This window comes from Gossypium raimondii, chromosome 7, assembly GCF_025698545.1.
Source record: "Gossypium raimondii isolate GPD5lz chromosome 7, ASM2569854v1, whole genome shotgun sequence".
Classification (NCBI taxonomy): Eukaryota; Viridiplantae; Streptophyta; class Magnoliopsida; order Malvales; family Malvaceae; genus Gossypium; species Gossypium raimondii.
Genome location: NC_068571.1, coordinates 6,576,556 through 6,591,889, shown reverse-complemented (window position 1 = coordinate 6,591,889; position 15,334 = coordinate 6,576,556). Strand labels below are relative to the sequence as shown.

The following is a 15,334-nucleotide window of genomic DNA, read 5'->3' as shown; positions in this document are numbered from 1 at the left end:
ACAGTTGTTGCAGCTCTTGTTCCTCGTATTATGTACAATTATGCCAAACCCACTTTGATTGGGGAATCAAGTTGTGCAACCCACCATTGCTGCAAATAACTTTGAACTGAAGCTAGACACAATTCAGATGGTACAACAGTATGTTCAATTCGACGGTTTGCAAGATGAAGATCCCAATACTCATTTGGCAAATTTCATGGAAATCTGTAACACTTTCAAGATAAATGATGCCACTGATGACGCCATTAACTTATGGTTGTTCCCATTATCATTGAGGAATAGAGCTAAACAGTGGTTAAACTCTTTACCACGAGGTTCTATCACTAAATGGGCTCAGATAACTGATAAATTTCTGCTAAAGTACTTACCACTGACTAAAATAGCCAAGATGAGGAATGACATGTCTTCCTTTGTTCAGTAGATTTAGAGACTTTATATGATGCATGGGAAAGATACAAGGACTTATTGAGATGGTGCTCTCACCATGGGTTACCCTTATGGTTACAACTTCAAACCTTCTACAATGGTTTGAATCCTTCAACAAGGTAGTTAATTAATGCAGCAGTCGATGGAACACTTGACAATAAAACACCTGAAGTGGCTTATGAGTTTATTAAGGAGATGACACTCAATAATTATTAGTGGCGATTCATGAGGATAAAGTCGATGAAAGTAGATGGTGTCTTTAATTTAGATGCAGTCACCATGTTACCAAGTCAGGTAAAGCTATTAAATAAGAAAATTGATAGTTTATATCTTTCTACATAGGTACATTAGGTGGTGTAATGCAAAACAAATAGATGTGGAATGAATAATCTAGAATGTTTGCCCTTTGGTCCTAGCACAAAGAACGAGCAAGTCAATTATATGGGTAACAATTTTAGGCCTCAAAATAACCCTTATAGTAACAACTATAATACAGGTTGGAGGAACCATCCCAATTTCTTTTAGGCTGCTCAAGGAAATCAAAGAGCACAACACCCTCTAGGCTTCCAACAACTACCTTCTCAGCAAGAGAAGAAGCTGAACCTTGAGGAGATGTTCACAAAGTTTATCTCGGTGCTGGAAATCCATTCTCAAAACACTAAGGTACCACTAAAAAATAACAAGCATTGGTTCAAGGACTTGAGAACCAAATAGGTCAGCTTGCTGAACTAATCTCGAAACGACCACAAGGTAGCTTGCCTAGCAATACCGAAACAAACCCAATAGAGCAACTTCATACAATTACTGTTAGAGATGAAGAAGGGTTAGTTGAATCTTAACAAGAACCGAGGCAAGAAATTGTAGTGAATAATGATGAGGCTGTGGAAGAAAGGAAAGAGCAAAAACTGGTGGTTCAAGAATATAAAACTCGGGTACCATACCCTAACGCGTCAAAAAGAGACCACACGAATGAACAATTTGGTACATTTCTTAAGCTCTTAAAAAAATTACACATTAACTTATCGTTTTTTGAAACTCTTTCGCAGATGCTAAATTATGTTAAATTTCTAAAGGAGCTGTTGGCAAACAAACGGAAGTTAAACGATTCGTAGACTCTAGAGCTCAATTTAGTTTGTTTGGCCATCTTACAAAGTAAACTACCCAACAAACTCAAAGATTTAGGGAATTTTACTATTCCTTGTCTAATTGGTAAATTAAATATTGATAATGCTTTGACTATTATTAATGTCATGCCCTATAAAATGTTTAATCAACTAGGTCTTGGGAGACCCAAACAAACTAGGATGAGTATTCAATTAATGTATAGAACCATTAGATATCCTAGGGGTGTTATTGGGGACGTGCTTGTTAAAATTGATAATTTCATATTCCCCGTTGACTTTATTGTGTTGAACATGGATGAGGGTAGTGAGGTACCTTTAATTTAGGATGACTCTTTTTAGCCACTACTAGGACTATTATTGATGTTGATACAAGTGAGCTTGTACTTTGTGTAGGTGACGAGAAAAGTATTCTCCAAGCACGTCATTCTGTGAGAGTCTCTTGTGATGAGATGATATTAAAAGTTCTGTTAATGTGAGTAACCATGTGGCTCAACCTTCTTTGTAGGAAATTCCTCAAAAAAACATGATGGAGACAGTCTACAATCAAAGTGCTAGAAACTGAACAACATACGAAGAATGAATGTTACAACTCAATGAACTACAGAATGGCAAACACATGACAAAGAGAAACGAAAAAGCACGATAAAGAGCTGATGCTACGCCATGATGAGCACGTGATGAGAATAAACCAATTTAAGGTTGGGGACAAAGTACCGTTGGACAAAACAGATCCACAAATCTCTCCTTTAGAGCTTGAGTCAAACGGATTAAACCCATCTACGGTACTAAATGTATTTCCATACAGTACAGTCGAGGGAACTTATTCTAAGTTCAGCACATTTAAGGTAAACAATACTCAAATCAAAAATTATTTTGGTAAAAAAATTGATGACGAGAAAGAGGAGCTTCGACTTGGTGAACCACTGTGACCGCAAAAATACAAGGTAAGTAGAGCTTAGACTCTAAATAAGTGCTTTTTGGGAGGCAACCCGAGTGTTTAACTTTTGCTAATTCTTTTAATTTTCTTGCATGCTAATTTAAATTTAAATTTTAAAAAAATGTGTTTTTGACCTACATAGCCTGGATACACGGGTGTGTCCTAGGCCGTGTGCACAATAGGGGAATCAACAATGAGTCACACGGCCTGACGATATGGCTTGTGTCCCAGGCCTTATGCTTAAGGAAGCAAATGACATAAAGTTACACGGTGTAAAAACGTGGCCATGTGAGTCACACGGGAATGTCATTGGTCTTATGAGTCTTGGAACTTAATTTTTTCAAATTTCAAAGGATTTACAGCCTAAGGTGGTCCACACAGGCGTGTCCTAGGCCGTGTGAGTACTGGAGCTAATTTTTAAATTTTAATTTCAAGTCAATGAGTTACATGAGCAAGAGACACTGTCGTATGGGAGGCAAGGCTAGGACACACGGGCATCTCTGAGGTCGTGTGAAGACTGGACTCACTTCTTAAAATGCACACGGCCTGAGGGATGTGCACATAGGCATGTAGCACGACCATATGGCCCAACACAAGATTTTACATGACCGTGTCACCCTTTTTTAACCCAAACCCTAATCCTCTTTTCTTTTTACTTTGTCTTTTTCCCACCCCCAACACCATAGCTGCCGTCAAACCCCTCTTGCAACTCTGGCCACCTCCAACTATCCCTCTTCCTCATAAGACCAGCCACCTCTTTGTCGCCTCGACACCTTCACACCCATACCCACACCCTCTCCCTTATTTCTCTTTTCTCCGTCTTCTCCTCACCGTTCGAGCCACCACCCCTACCGAACCCCCTTCTCCCCTTGTTGAACCACCACAACCCCTTTCTTTCCTCTTTCTTCCCCTAACTAAACCCCCTCAAGCCTTCCTTCCCTCGTCGTGCCAAACCCCATGCCTTTCTCCCTCTCTTGCTTTTCCCCCTTTTTCCCCGTTTCTTTTTTCCTTCACCGTCGACCAACGCCACCCCCATTCTTCCCCTTTCTTTTTTCTTCCCTCTACAACCCCACCCCGCCGCCCGCCCCTCTCCCAAATTCTCCTCCCTTCCATGATGACCCGACCTCATCCTCATCCTTTCCTCACATTGGCTAGCCGTGTCTATCGCATGCACCACCAACCCTACTGTTTGCCCCTTCCCTTACTTTTATTTATTTATTTATTATTTGTTATTTTATTTTTCTTATATTGGTAGTTTTTTATCATTAGTTTTTTATTATTTGTTTTAATACTTTGATGATTATTATTGTCATTGTTCTTATTTTCTTAGTCATAGTGGAATCTGTTTGCGATAACCTGTTTACTCGTATTATTTTTAGTTCATATTATTATTGGTATTATTTTTATTTATTATTTTCGCACTTTATTATTACTACTATTTATTATTCTTGTTTCTTTTGGTATTACATTTATTATTATTATTTTTACTATGTTCAATATTGATTTATTTAATTCGTCAAGCTGTTGATGTTGACTTCGATTATTGCATGGGTTATTAAATTGCCTCTATTATGATTGGTTCGTCTATTTTCTTCATTTGGTTTTCCTATTTGATTGTTTTATTTTATTGGAAATTCTTCATGACGAACACAATAGGCAAGTTCAAGGTGGTTGTCCTCGCTTCAAACAAGTGAAAGACTCCGAGCGCAACCTAATCGTCGAGTCCTTCCGTCGATACACGCCATCCGTGCCTCTGATTTTCTTGGGGTCCTCGAGAGGACCTATATTAGCATATTTGATAGAGATTTTCAGATTAGGCTATTGCATTGATTGAGCGGCTTTAGAGCAGGTCCAGCTAGCTGATCGAGTCTGCGCACTGATTACTATAGCTCCTTGGGACCAATTTTTCTTCAACGTTGAGCCCAGCGATTAGAGCTTACTCTCGATTTTTGTACAAAATTCCTCTTACAGCAAGTGATGTTGACACACGATGAGCCGAATACTATTAATTTTAGACTCGGTGACACAACGCGTGATATAAGCGTCCTAGAGTTCAGAGCTATATTATGACTCTACACTGAAGAGTTCATGAGTGCCGAGGGCTTTCTTACTTTATACTGGCACATCCACTGCTTGCCTTCTTTATGCTGGGTTGACTTTACTATGAGTACGACATCCTATGATGTGAGTCAATCAAAGGGGACTTCCCTACCTCTAGCCTTGCGTTATATTCATTCCATATTGGCTCATAGTTTGACTGGTTGGAGGGAGAGCACTGGCGTAATTGGTACAACTGACGCTTATTTTTTATGGAGGATGGCCACGGCGCGCACCTTTAATCTTGCTTATTTCATCGCCCTAGCTGTCCGCCATCAGACAGAACTTAGTAGGAAGAATCCTATCTGTTTAGGCCCTTACGTGACTCACCTTGCATGCCATTTCGGTCTCCTTGACACTCCAGAGTAGTCCTCCTCCTTTACATTAGTTGGACAAATGACCCCACAAGGGTTATCCAGTATGGGTCAATTGAGGATGATCGAGCAACTTCGTGGAGTGGATCCTCTTTAATACCGATTATCTTATTTTGACCCTCAAGATGAAAATGAAGACTTCACTGATGATGTCCCCTTCCACCACGAGGATCCACCTTATCCTCCATCTCAAAGTCACTGTCCTTCTACTTTTGTTGCCACTTTAGCATACCTCTCCGAGCGATTCACTCGTTTGGAGTAAAACTATTTTGAGTGGTTTGACAATATTGATGTGACTTTCCACATCTCCTCTTCAGTGCTGGTGTCTCACGATCACTATGCCTTCAATGATGAATACCACTGATTTTATTTTTTTATTTTAGTTGTTTTGTTTTTGTTTTTAGTTGTTTTATTTTTATTGTCTTAGACTTCTTTCGTGTATTATCTTTTGAACTATGTTTTTATTTTTATGGTTGCTTCTAATAGAGTTTGTAACCTCTTAATATTCTTCATTATTATTTTTATTTTCTTATTAGTTTACTCAGAATCATGCACTACATTTAGATTTGCCTACAATTCCAGTTTTCATCATTCTGGCTATTTCATCCAATATCCAGGGCAGTTTCAATTTTCTCTCTCTCTTATGATATTCTGCTTATACTAAGCTTATATATGTTTGTACATTGAGGGCAATGTACATATTAAGTGTGGGGAGATTATTCATATATTTATTAGAAAATCCATAAATTATTTCTTGTGTTCAAGTAATTTTCTCATATTTCCATTAGAGTGAATTAATTTCGATTTGGAATTTTTGTTGATGTGTTTTGGATTAATTTGTAGAAATTTGTGCATTTTTTTAATTTAAACTTTAAGACATGAGAGAACCAAACATGATAAGTTATTTTTCAGAATTAAAAATTTTAGGTTGTTTCCCTGAATTGAGGTGTTATCTTGAAGTTTTAAATTTACAAGTTTGACATAAAAAACCATGATTTTTTTGTGAGATTTTGAGCCTTTAAAGCATACATTTTTCATGCTCAGTCTATTGTAAAGCATACATTTTTCATGCTTCGATTATGCATGTCGAGACCACACATTTGATTTGATATACTGAGATGATAAAGGCACTTAGCTTTTAACCCACTTATCCCATAAAAAGTCTATCTTTGTAATTAACCCTTAGTAAACCCCATTGAGCCTAACACACCCTTTCTTGATTTACCCATTAATGTTAACCCATAACCCATTTTTTCGTTCGTTGTGACTTTTTTCCGTTTTATTGTCTCCTTTTTTGTCGAGATTTGATTTGGTTAGTTGCGTAGCTATGCTCTTCTATTTGATTTGCTGAATTATTTCTTATTGTTCTTGAAAAAAAAAAGTATCAGAAAAAATATATTGATTATTAATTAGTTATTTGTTAATTGAGCTTGAACAGTTAAATTCATTTTTTGAGAAGAAGCTCATTTTTTTCTTCTTGAATAGTTCTTGATTGATGCACTTGTTTTTAATTCAACATTTGTTTGTTTTCTAGTTTGGTAATTTAACAACTCAATCTTGATAATAACAATCTTTGCTGACTTTTCTCCACACCCTTAACCTAAGCGTTATTACAACCTCTTAAATTCCTTTTGATTAGTGTGTCATATCACTTTACAGTGATGGTGATTTGATTTTCAAGCAAGCTTATGGTATTAACATTTCTTGTTCGACTGTTGAGTTCTTATTCTTGAACCTTAAACACTTTGAATGATTTGAGTGAATCTTATTGAGGATGTCAATTCTTGTCGATTTTGAATTAAAGGTAATTACTTAGATAAGGGGAGATACCTATGTTTTCGTGCTTTAAAAATTTCAACTTGGATTGTTTGAATCTTTAGTGCCCTTTTAGTTGAATTGCCAATGCATTATTATTTGTGAATTATTTTGAAACATTATTGATGAGAATTATAAGTTAAGAAAGATTAATTTTAATGTGATTTGAGGATTTTTCTTGAGGACAAGTGTGGGGATATTCGATAAATGATAAAACTAACATATTTTAATCCCATTCTTAATGCATTTTTGGATGATTATTTATGAAAATTGGTGAATTTGATGCTCCTAATCCTTTTAATTCATGTTCTTATACATAGGTGAGAATGTGGGGGTAAAAGGACTGAAATTCAAAGAAAAAGAGCATATTTTAGGAGCCACACGGGTTGGACACACGCCCATGTGCCAGCCCGTGTCGATTTTGCAACTTGTTTCCCAAACACACGAAAAAACAAATTTTTAGGCTTTCTGAGCATTCTAAAGTCTATAAATACAAAATAGAAGAAGAGATATGGGAGCCATTAGAGAAGATCGAAGAAAACACTCGAAGAGCACCATTAAGAGCCAACTCGGAAACGAATCTCCATCAAGATCAAAGATCCCCTTTTCATTTCTTTTGAAGTTTTTATGAGTTTCTTTATGTCTTGTGGTTATTCTGACTTTGAGATGTTTTCATTTAGGATTATGAACTAATTTCCTAGATACCTAGGGAGGATGAAACCGATGATGAATTCTGTTATTTGATTTATGTTTTACGTGATAAATAATTGATTCTTGTTCTCAATTATGCGTGTTTATTTATTGTTTTAATTTTTTCAAGATATTAATTCATGTTTAATGTGCTTAATTCAGTGGAGGAAAAGTCTCAGTTTAAGAGTAAGTCTAGCATAATTGAGTGGACTTGCATGCAATCCTAGAAGTAGGAAGACATAAATCTACCAAATTAGACTCAAATCTAATAAGAGAATCCATAGATCGAGTTAATGCAACGATAGGGGTTTTAGTTAGACAAAGATTTCAATTAATCAACCTAGAGTCAGTTGCACTTACTCTCAAAAGAGATATTAGCATAATTTAGGGATTTCTACGAATTAAGTAACCAAGTGAATAAATCATTTAATTTAGATTAATAATAATAAATGAAGTCTTGATGGGTTGTTTTCTGGGTATTGTATCTCTCTCATTGGTTATTATTTAGTTGCTTACTTGATTTATTTTTTGTTGCGTTCTTTAGTTGAATTAGTTTAGTAATTTTAATTTAAAACCTATCACTCCAATTTGTCACCTAGATAATATTAAAGTAATTACCAATACTTTTAGTCCTCGTGGATACGATATCTCCACTCACCATAGCTATATTATTGTTTGATAAGTGCGCTTGCCTTTGTCGTAAATTTTAGTTAGTATGGAAAAAACACATCAGCGGCCAGCTCGCCCACAGACACCACGTCCACGAGAACCACGAGTGCTCATTGTCTTATCTACAATTTTCAAAATTTTATGATATCAGTTTAAATTTTAAACCTTAATCTTAAAGTTTTATCAGAATGCTTATTAGTGTACAGAGAGTGTTATGCTACACTATAGTCTCTAAAGGTCATTTCTTATACTAAAGTATCACATACAAGTATATCTAAAGTATAACTAAGGTTTAAGGCTCTTACTTGGATTGGCGACGAAGTCTCGATTTCACTAATTCAAAAATCTAAAGATCATTTCAAAAAATTTAGCTTAAAACAAAAGTTTCTTAAAACATTTTGGACCCAAAATACACAACCTGAGTTTTGAAACCTGACTCTGATACTGCCAAATGTAACACCTCATACTCGGCCTAGATGTTGTGGTTGAATCAAGGAGATTACATCATACAAGAAAGAGAAAAAAATGTTCAGCTTAGAAGAAAAACCAACTTCAATGAACGGTAAATTTAATTGAACCACTTTTTGAAAACACAACGATTTTCTGAAATCACAACTTAATCTTATTGTTAAAACCAAAACCAATTTACTTGAAAACATTTGTGTGCTAAAACATCTTGGGAGAATCTCAATTACTCTTGTAGCAGAAAACCTTATAACTTTTTGTATTTAAAATCGTGGTTCATTTTTATTTATCATAAGTTAAAACACTCATAGACGTTTAAAACCTTTGCGTAGTATATATCAAAATAATGTTAACGAACTAACCAAGAATTAAAAAGTCCATAATAAAAATAAAAAACCCAAAACAGTAAAAATGTCCATAATAAATAAAAAAATTTCTATAGTGCACAATCTAAAACCATGGAACCCGAGCTTCGGAGTCACCGTCCATTCCTAGGTCAAAGGATTACCTAAAACAAAGCAGACGAATCGTGAGCTTTAAGCCCAGTGTACGAAATGGCCCATATTTTCAGTACAATTCTAAATGTATAACAGAACATTTCATAGCATATCTTTCCAAGTATTTCATAACATATCAAAATATATATGGATCACATCTAGTCATATCATAGCATTTCGTGTTGTATCAAATCGTAGTATAACATATCAGATCAGACCATAGCATAGAATATCATATCGAATCAAATCATAGCATAACATATCATATCCTTCCCTCATCCACTGCACACTATCTCCATCCAACCAATCACACCATATAGGTCTACAAGAGTCCATCCATCCAATCACACCAATATGTGGCGGTATGCCACTCATATATTTGCAACTAAGCTGCCACACATAAATTTACGATTTGGCCACCATAATTGCAGCATAAACTGCCATATAACACTTCCTCTATTATATAATATCCCACCCTAAAACATAAACAAGTCATAATCATATATCATACTTATATGTATTATAAATCATATAGCATGCATACTTACATATTTTCATACCAATCATAACATATCACATGATTAAATGGTACATTTCCTACTTAACATACCTCCAAAGCTTAACCATATACGTACCGAACTTAGGCTTTTCGACCCCATACGATGCCTATGAACCCACAATTGGGAAAAAATAACCACACGGCCCAAAAAGCCAGCCCATGTGGTCCACATGGCCTACCACACGGTCTGCAATGTTTCACATGGTCATGTGCTCTACACGGCCAAGCCACACGGGCTGCAAGATTTCACACGGTCTTGTGCTTTACACGACCAACCAACACGACCTGCAAAAATAGCATAACACACAACTATATGGCGTGGGGCAGATTCAAAAAATAGCCTCTGATCCATGATTTTATCAAATTTCAAATGAAATTTTGGGTCGTTTTCACACACTTGATAGCAAAATTGCTCCACTACACAACTAAACACTTAGCACCCTACCAATGGCACCAATACTAAACATTTACAACTTCAATTTAACACAAAAATTTCCATTTAGATTCACTTTTGCTTTCATGAAAATAGTCCTTAATAGTTAACGACCACTTACCACAACTTACAAACCACAATACCAAATCAATCAAAAGAAATCATTAACCAAGAGATATACGCTTAGAAACAAAAAACCCCAACTTAGAAAAAGGTCACCCTTCTTATAACTTACTAACATGATCAAGACCACCACGACAAATAGAAAGAATGAGCAAAAATTAGGATCACAACAAGCCTTAACAGTGTACTTACGCAACAAAAGAAGGATTTGCAAAGGTTCAATAAACAAAGAAAAGGGGCAGGATTGGCAAAACAAATGAAGCAAATAAAATAAATAAAATAAAATATGAAACAAAATTGGAACAAAGAAAGAACATACAGACTACAAGGGAGGGTAGTGTGAGGTTCCCAAAGAGAAAATTTAGGGATTTTCTCTTAATAAAATAAAATATTTAAAAGATTAGTTTGATCCAAAAGCACCCATCAGACATTTAATTTACAATAAACTCAATAACTAGCAAAGCCTAAGCCAAAAATATTCCTCACTTGCACATAATAAGACTCAAACTCAAGACCAAGAAATAACAAAATGCTTAACCACTGTACCACCAAGCTTATCGTTGTCACAACCCAACTAGTAAAATAATCTAAGCCCTAAAGCTTAAGCTCAACATAAATCCAAAATTAAATAAAAGGTCCAACACAAGGAAATCAAACTTAGGACCTAAAGCAAACTCTCAAGGTACTTAACCAACACATCATATCAAATAATTTTTCAACTATACACATTTAAAAATAAAACATTTTAGGGCATTACAACTCTCCCCTTCTAAAAGAAGTTTTGCCTCAAAATTTACCTAACTCGAAAAGGTAAGGATACTGTTGACACATAAAGCTTCAAGCTCCCAAGTGACTTTCTTAGAACCATGATTCTGCCAAAGTATTTGAACAAAAGGAATGATCTTTCTCAAAACCTTAACCCCATACGTTATCTAAAGACCCAAATCTCGATTCCTTCAAATAGCCCCTAATCGAGCACCAAAATTTGGCAAAAAGGCCCACATAACCCAAAAAGCCAACCTGTGTGGTCCATACAGTTTGCAAAGTTTCACATGGCTGTGTTGTCCACATGGCCAAGCTACATAGGCTGTAAGCTTTCACACCACCGTGTGCTCCACACGGCCAAGCCACACAACTTGCAAAAACATACACAGCCATGTGGCGTACACAGCCTACCACACGACCTAACACACGACCATGTGGCACTCGGTAGTTTCAAAAAACAACATCTGATTCACGATTTTATCAAATTTTGAATGGATTTTTGGGTCATTTTAAAATACCTAATAGCAAAATTGCTCCACCACACAACCCAACACTTAGCACCCTACCAACAGCACCAAAACCAAACACTTACAACTTCAATTTAGCACAAATATTTCCACTTAAATTCACTTTTCCTCTTAAGAAAATAGTCCCTAATCAATAACAAACACTTAACACAACTTATATCAACTCCTCTAAGAACTTAATTTGTTGGAGGATCATCTATCACCACACGCTCTTCCCCTAACCATGATTATAAACCACAACACAAAAGAAATCAAAAGAAATCATTAACCAACATATTTACTCTTAGAAACACAAACCCCAACTTAGAAAAAAGTCACCCTTCCTACAACTTACCAACACGGTGAAGACCGCCATGAGAAAAAGAAAGAATGAGTGAAAACTAGGATCACAACAGGCCCTAACGATGTACTTACGCAACAAAAGAAAGATTTGCAAAGGTTAAATAAACAAAGAAAAGGGGCAGTGTTGGCACAACAAATGATGCAAATAAAAGAAAAGAAATAAAATATGAAACAAAATTAGAACAAAGAAATGAACATGCAGACTACAAGGGAGGGTAGTTTGACAGTAGCCAAAAAGTAAATATAAGGATTTTCTTTTAATAAAATAAAATATTTAAAAGATTAGTTTGATCCAAAATCACCCACCAGATTTAGAATTTACATCAAACTTAATAACTAACAAAAGCCTAAGCCAAAAATATTCCGTAGTTGCACATAACGAGACTTGGACTCAAGACCAATAAATAACCAAATGCTTAACCACTACACCACCAAACTCATTGTTGTCACAACCTAAAAAACAAAATAATCTAAGCCCTAAAGCTCAAGCTAAACATAAAGCCAAAATTAAATAAAAGGTCCACCACAAGAAAATCAAACTTAAGACCTAAAGCAAACCCTTAAGGCACTTATCCAATGCACTATATCAAATTAGTTGTGAAATATACACAGCTAAAAATCCAAAATTTTAGGGCATTACACACCAAATAGTTTTATAATATAAATTTAACATTTATAAAATTCAGCACTAAAAATTCAACATTTAATTTTTTGAACATTTAAATTTTCAGTTTAGCAAATAATATATTAATTTCAAGCTCTTTGAAAATTTATTACTATCAACTTATTTGCTAATTAATAATTCTAATCAAGGTGAGTTAAAATTGACTTAACGATGAAATTGAATCAATTCTATTAAACTGGGTTAAAAAGCTTGGAATTATTGTATAAAATTTAAAAATTAATAAATTAACAAAATTATTAGAAACATCTTTTAACAAAATTTTTAAAAGAAAATCATTTTGAAATATTATATTTCAATTTATTTATATATTATTAAAAAATTTATAAAATTTATAATATATTTAATATTTTTATTAATGCATACCATTAACTTGTGCATCACACTAGTAAAAAAACTAATAAGATACATCAACATTTTAGGCAACAATCCAATGTGTCATCATTAGGGGTGTTCAAACTTTAACCAAATTAACTGACCGAACCGATCTAATTCGGTTAATCGGTCGATTAACTGATCTAGTTCGGTTGGAGATTGGTTAAAAGTTTTTTGAAATTTCGGTTAACAGTTAATTCAGTTCGAAATCGGGTAATTAACCAAATTAACTTAACTTAATAAATAATATTATATATAATATGTTTTAGGCTATTACTAGTTTGGTTAATTTGGTTAATTCAGTTGCAGTCAAATAAACATTATAAATTTAATTTTTATATGTTTTAACAAAAAAACGAAACATATAAATTTTGTTTAATTCGATTAACTGACTGAACTAATCGAAATATTCGATTCGGTTAACCGATCAATTAACCGTTTGAACACCCCTAGTCATCATAATATTATGACAAGTGACCCATGTAACACCCTATATTTTGGGTTAAAAGGTTTGAGGTTTCAAGTAAGGGTCTGCGAGTAGGTTGAACAGTTGGGTTAGTTTCCACGTTTTAGTATTAGAATGGGTCTGCCGGTCTGGTGGTGGGTTGAGTGTTAGTGTATCTTTAGGTCTTAGGTTGGAGTCATTGTGAGTGTTTTAGAGGAGTCAATTTTATTTTTATTTCAATACTTATTTTTTATTTTTTTATTTTATTTTATTTTATTTTATTTTGTTGATATCTGAAACAGGGAGTTATCCTAAAAATCTTTTCACGTTCCTCCTCCCTTCCTCTTTCACACGTTTTGTTTTTCTCTTCTTTCTCTCTCAATTCTTTTTGGCACGATCAATTTCCTTTTGTTTCTTTCTTGGATTTTTCTTGCTACTTCTGTTTTTGGCATTCTTGTTTTTCGTCTATCAAGGGAAGTTGTATTCGTGTGCTTTGATTAATCACATTCTGAATCGGGTTTCTAAATTGATTTAGAGGAGCGAATCAAATGGTTCTTGTGTTTTTTATCGTGTCTAAGATGTGGGTTCGGAAACTCTTCAATTTCGTTATCGAATTTTTGACTTGATTCCGTAAAATTTGGCATATTTTGTGTGCTTTTGAAATTGACAAATCGAAGTGTCGATTATTATGGAATTGCTTGAAATCATGTGTGTTTTGGTGTATTTCTGGGTTATTGAGGGTTGGGGATTGTTTAACAATAATTGCATGATCTGTAGCTTGTTCCGGTGTGGTTTTGTGACCACACAGGTGGCCACACGGGTGTGTGAAATTGAGAATTAAGGTTATTGGGAAATATTTGGTGCCACACGGCTGTGTGGCTACGATTTGGGTATTTTTTCGATTTTCACACGAGTTGTGCCTTGGTCACACGGCCATGTCCCTTAGCCACACAAGTGTGTGTGATTTTCACACGGTCATGTATGCTCTGTACTTAATTTTGGCACTTTTGGACAATGAGTTACTCGGGCTACATGCACAGGCGCGTGTCCCCTCCACATGGTCGTGTAGACCCCCACATGGCCTGGGCTTTTCCACACAACCGTGTGGCCCTATTTTACAAATTTTTGTTCTAAGTCACTTTTTTGTCTTGTTTGAGTTTATATGTGTTTCGACCCTACTTTGGCTCGGACTTATGCATTATTCGTATTCATAGAATTAATTTAATGGTTTCTTTAAGTGTTAAGTGACGTTACCTGGTAATTAAGTACCGTTATAACTATTTTTGAATCTTATCGACTGAATAAGTGCACCTCTGATTCTATTTGACTGATGCATGTCAGTTTGTAAGTTGTGTACATTGTTTCTATAAGTCTATTAGTGATGTATTCGCATACATACATTTGCATAGAATTCTGGATTTGTTTGCGAAGAGAAAAAAGTCTAATCTGATTTGGCAGTTTCAACTGCAATACATCTATATAGCAGTTTACCGCACTATACTACACATATGTCAGCTCAGCCGCATATTGTGATTTGAGTGGCTTAGTTCCACGTATGTGGTGTGTAGGGTGGATGGGCCTTTCGAGGTCCTATATGGTGTGCATGGTTGGTTGGGCTTGATTAGCTCATATGTGGTGTGTAGGGTGATCGGAGAGATGTTCGGTTGGTGGGGTGGGTTTCTGACTTGTTGCATTCATACGCATCTAATTATATGTATTATTTTATGTGACTAATTGTGCAAGTATTGATGTTAGTGATATGGTACTTTGGCATGAGGTGTTTGTGATGATAAGTGTTTTGGTGTGTTTCGGTATCGACTTGTTGATGGGTTTGTCGGTTAAGTTTTGGTGTATGAATTGTGCTCATATTCTATTTTTGAACTATTTGTCTTGTCTTTCCGCTTTTCGTCATTTTTTGTGTTTTGGACTCACACTGAGCTCGTGTAGCTTACCCCTTAGTTTTCCCCTTTAGGTACTCTCGTATTCTGA

At 35.3% G+C, this 15,334-nt stretch overlaps 1 non-coding gene across 1 annotated transcript; it reads right to left on the bottom strand.

Moving 5' to 3' along the window:
• Nucleotides 1-385: 385 nt before the first annotated feature.
• On the bottom strand, nucleotides 386-491 carry LOC128042794 (small nucleolar RNA R71). Its single transcript, XR_008198305.1, has one exon. It is a non-coding gene; the product is annotated as a small nucleolar RNA R71 (small nucleolar RNA).
• Nucleotides 492-15,334: the final 14,843 nt, after the last annotated feature.